A 6000-nucleotide genomic window follows, 5' to 3' on the forward strand; every position below is an offset into this window, starting at 1 on the left:
TGAGTTGAATGCAATACCATTAAATAGAGCCAAGTCCTAAACTCTGTATGGATCAACTATGTATAGATCAATGGCAATCAGGGATTTTATCTATACATAGTTTATGACGTCATAAACTATGAATAGATTAATGGAAATCTTGGCTCTAATCTATACATAGTTCATGCACACATAGTTTATGAGGTCATAAACTATGTATAGATCATTGCAATTCCATTAAATAAAGCCAAATCATAAACTATGTATAGATCATTGCAAATCCATTAAACACAACCCACTCATAAGTTATGTATGGATGTACCTAACTATAAGCATTTATGCCTATGACCCTATTCACATGTTTCAGTTTTGCATTGGGAAGGGGTGGATACTAAATCCATCCTATATTTATCTAGTATACTATATACATGGTAGATCAATGACAATCATAGCTTTTATCTATACATAGTTGACCTATACATAGTTTATGTTTGTATCTGCTATCTACTTAGCAAAAAAATCAATATATGTTGTAACAATTTGTTTCAAAATTGCTTAGGAGAATAGTAAATATGTGCTCAATATTGAGATCAATGCAAATCATGCCAATGAAATGAGCAACTAAAGTATGTATACATCAACTATACATATTTTATGAGGTCATAAACTATGTATAGATCAATGTAGAAAGAAACCCTATTCCCACACGCCAACAATGCTCCTTTTCATCTTCTAAAAGATGAGCCTTAGTTTCAGTGGACCTAACATTTTATTAAAACACATTCATAAAAACCTAAATTCAAGTTATAATTTGTACATGTATATGTGTACATACATACATATGTGTCTGTACATTTATACATTCATGTGTGTGTACATACATACATACATACATGTGTGTGTACGTACATGCATACATACATGTTTGTGCACATACATACATACATATACACATACATGTATGTATACATATAGACAAATGGAATCAATATTATGCTTTCATTGGTACAGATAGATTACATGGAGTAGAATGACACATTATTATAATTGGTTCATTATGGGCTTATGATCCTTAGTAGTTGGTACTCCTTTTTGTATTTGAATAAATAATTGACTTCTTAATGCAATGAGGCTAGCAGATAATCATGTTGTATCTTGATGGGTGATAGTTGATATCTCATAACTGATAGTGTTTAAATTGTCCATGTTTCAGGCCACTGATGGATCCTATGGAGAGTAAAGAGGTTTAAGGACACATAGTTAGTAAGACCACATACACCCACATTCTCACAATTCTTTTTGCTTTTGTTGGCATAGCCAAAGTACTGGTAGCCAGAGAAGGCAGTCAAATGGGTAAATGAATAAGAAAAGGAAATTCCTTTTGTAGAGACATTATTCTTTCGAATGAGGTGGATTGTCATGATCAGATTCAGATCAGTAGGACAGCCTTCTTTTCTCTAGCTTGTATTCTTAGGTTGAAAGGAAGCTTGAGAGATACGATCCACTTGAAGTTAGAGGAACAACTAGTGATGTTCCTCCACACCCTTGGGCACAATCTAAGGAACAACAAGATTTCCCATAGCTTTGGTCACTTAGGAGAGACAATTAGTTGGTACTTCCACAAGGTTTTGACAGTTGTCTTAACCCTTCACAAGGATTACTTCATACCACCTAGTCTAGGAACTCCTCCCGAAATTAGTGGGAAGGATCGTTTTGAATTGTTCTTCAAGGTAAATCACACATTTTTACAAGTTTATTGTCTGGATTGTTGTCCTTACCTTATTATTACTTGAGCATACATTTGATCAGTGTATCTATCCCATAGTATTGCATTGGAGCTATCGACAGAACCCATATTCTAGTGCAAGTCATTGTCAATATATAGGATAAATATCATGATAGAAAAGGGAACCTATCACAAAATGTTATGGGTGTATGCTCCTTTGATTGTAAGTTTTAGTACTGCCTTGTTGGTTGGGAAGGCTCTACTATAGATAGTTGTGTTCTAGCCTCGGCTCTATCTAGATTAGATCCACTTGTAGTTCCCCCTGGTAAGCCAAATCACATTCTAATATACTCAAGGGTATGCTACATGTTTCAAGTATTGACAATATACTTTCTTTATGTAGGAAAATATTATCTAGTAGATGTTGTATAGCCAAATGCACCTGGATTTCTCGCTCCTTATCGATGTACACGCTACCACTTGAAAGAGTGGTCAAGAGATAACCCAATAAACTCTGCACATGAGTTGTTCAGCCATTGACACTCCTCTCTTAGAAATGCAGTAGAACATACATTTGGTATTGTGAAGCAACATTTTCTAATCTTAAGACATGCAATGTCTTATGGTATCATGACACAATCCTATATTGTTTTAGTAGGTTGCATACTTCACAATTTCATTATGATAGAGGATGGCCTTCCATCGAAAGTAGTTATTGAAGAGGAAGTTGATCATGATGGGATAGAGGTACCACTACTTGAGACATATAGGTTGTCTCAAGAGGATAGAAATGAGTGGGCTCAATTTCAAGAAGATATAGCAAGTAGAATGTGGGAAGATTATAGATCCCGAGAATAAATGATTTATTAGAAGGCAATGTGCTTTATATGATTAAATTGATGTATGCATATAAAATGATGGTGTGTGATTTTGTTATTCTGATATCAGTCTTTGCTACATTTCAATTAAATAAAAAGAGCATTAACTTTCAATTTCACACCTACTCTATGTACACAAATTCTTGATCATATTTGCTATACATAATCAAACTTGAAATGTAGATTACATTGTTTTAAATGTAAGAAAGCACAATTATTATACATCTTTGCACTGATAAAGTACAATAACATGCTTCATAATGGGCTCATGACTATTTATCTACCATTGATATCACCATTTTGTCTTGCTGGTAGTTTTTTTTTATGTTGATGTGTTATCATCAATTATTGCTCAAATGTGTATCATCTAATAGGAGTAGCTTAAATGTCTCCCAACTATTCCTCCCATCTGCTACCTCAAAACCAATCAAACTATGACATGCTATAGTTGAATAATGTTTATCATCTTTAGTTAAATGCTTTCAAGTTTATTAAATGTTATCCTCATTGCATTAGGATGTATTAAAAAATGATATTTAAAGTTTATCGTCTTCAATTTTAAATGAAATACAGCAAGGAGTACCAAATGATGAAGATCATAAGCCCACTAGTAATGAGAGAACAACAAATTCCATTTAAATTTAAAGAGTAGTAACTTTCAATTTCAATCATATGATTACTTTAAATTGTAATATGTTTACCTATTCAATATGTTAGCCTTGTTTCATTATGATGTATTAAAAATTGATATTTAAAGTTTATCACCTTCAAATTTAAATGAAATATAGGAAGGAGTACACAATGGCATATACCGAGCTCATGATGAGCATGTACGGATTTGGTCATGTGAACTAGATGTGTTCTCCCATTACTTTGAGTGATATAGATGGATCCCTCACTGTGAGCAACAAATCTTCTTCTTCAAAGAAGAACATGTGGACAAAACCAATGGAACACAATTTTCTAGACTTGTTCCTCGAACAAGTTCATCTCAGATGAAAAGGTGAAGGTGGTTTTAAAAAAGAAGCATGGACTGCAATAGAGAGGACATTTAATGCAATGATGAACTTGAATCTATCATGAGATCATTTTAAGAATAAGCTAAAAACATGGAAAGTAGGATATAGAGTAATTGAAGGACTTGAAAAATATAGGTGGGTTAGCTTGGAATGAAGAAACTCAAATTGTGGATGCTGAGGATTCTATGTGGAATGAGCTTTTGAAGGTAGGATGATCTTTGTACTCTTTTCATTGAATAAATTTTCCCTTCTTATTTTAGTAATGAAAAACTTACAACCTAATCCATCTATTAATGATTACATGTAGAGGAGAGAATACAACAATGCAAAAATTTATAAGAGGTCACCTTTCCAATATTTCAATGAGTTGGTTGTAATTTTTGGCAATGACATTGCTGAAGGGTTTGCAACTACAATACCCCTTGATGCTGAAGAAGGGAACCCTATGAAAGATGCATTCCACATGCTTGATGAGGACAATACCAATTGTGGTACACCTCTTGACGTCCAACCAGATTTTGATGAGGAGTTATATCATTCCAATTAGTCGAGTGCAAGTGGTAGAGGGAATCCTCCAACATCATCATCAAGGAGGGGAAAGAGGAAGAAGACATCTTTGTCTACATCATTGGGTGTGATATGCGGAACTATGAAGGAAATGAAAGATGGCCTCGGTAAGCCTCAAATTGTAAAAGTGGATAAATTTGAAGAGGATTATGTTTTGAGTGCTACATATTCCGCTCTCAAAGTTGTCCCTAAACTGAGTTGAGCAGTTTTCATGAAAGCACATGATACCTTTGTGCTTCAATGTGAAAGAGCCAAAGGGTTCTTGATGATTGATGAGGTGGAGAGAGTGCACTAGATTGCAATGACATTTGGTACAATTTAGCTATTTCAACTACTAATTGGATTGCAATGACATATGCTACATGATTTCTCTATTCAATGGTTTTGCATTGATCTCTAATAGCACTAAACTAGAAATATATTGATCTCACAACACTATATTGGAGCTCATTACTGAGCACATTTTGACTATTTAATTGGCATTGGTATGATTGGCATCCAAAGTAATTCTCGTTTATGAGTTGCCTATGTTTAATTGTTTTGCATGGATCAGTTTATGAGTTGCCTCTGTTTAATGTTTGGCATTGATCAATACATAACTTAGTTTTTCATTTAAGTAGCATGATTGGCATTGATCACTACATAGTTTTGTTGTTCATTTCATTGGCATGATTGTCAATGATAAATACATAGCTTAGTTGTCCATTTTATTGCCATTGGAAATAAAATTTTACATAGTTCAGTTGTTCATTTCATTGGCATTGGTATGATTGACATCTGAAGTAATTCTAGTTTATGAGTTTCCTATGTTGAATAGTTTTGCATGGATCTATACATACTTGGTATATCCATAGTTTAGTTGTTCAAACTATTACAACATATATTGACATTTTTGCTAAGTAGATAGCAGATAGAAATATAACCATGATAAACTGTGTATAGGTCAACTATGTATAGATAAAAGCCATGATTGCCATTGATCTATACATATTTGATCCATACATAGTTTACCACTTGGCTTTATTTAATGGTATTGCATTGATCTCTCACACCACTAAAATGGAACTAATTATTGGCAAGAAATTGTTACATAGTTTAGTTGTTCATGTCATTGGCATTGGCATGATTGGTATCTGAAGTAATTCCAATTAATGAGTTTCCTATGTTTAATGGTTTTGCATGGATCTATACATACTTAATATATCCATAGTTTAGTTGTTCATTTCATTGGCATGATTGGCATTAATCAATACGTAGTTTTGTTGTTCATTTCATTGGCATGGAATGATTGGCATTGATGAATACATAGTTCACTTGTTCATTTCATTAGCATTGGTATGATTGGCATTTGAACTAATTCCAGTTTATGAGTTTCTTATGTTGAATGGTTTTGCATGGATTTATACATACTTGATATATCCATAGTTTAGTTGTTCACTTCGTTGGCATGTTTCACTTTGATTAATGGTATTGCATTGATCTCTCATAGCACTATACTAGAACTCATTAGTGAGCACATATTGACTATTTTGATAAACAAATTCTAAACAAACTGTTACAGCATATATTGGATTGTTTTGCTAAACAGATTTGAAACAAATAGTTACAACATATATTGACTATTTTTCTAAGCAAATAGCAGATAGAAATAGAACCATGATAAACTATGTATAGATAAAAGCCATGATTTCCATTGATCTGCCATGTATACTACATAAATATAGGACAAACATCCATACATAGTTTATGAGTTGACTACGTTTAATGGTATTGCATTAATCTCTACATTGTTTATGACCTCATAAGTATGTTGAATGGTTTTGCACGGATC

The sequence above is a fragment of the Cupressus sempervirens genome, chromosome 8 (genome assembly GCF_028749045.1).
Source record: "Cupressus sempervirens isolate cs-2001-9-10 chromosome 8, ASM2874904v1, whole genome shotgun sequence".
In the NCBI taxonomy this organism is placed as follows: Eukaryota; Viridiplantae; Streptophyta; class Pinopsida; order Cupressales; family Cupressaceae; genus Cupressus; species Cupressus sempervirens.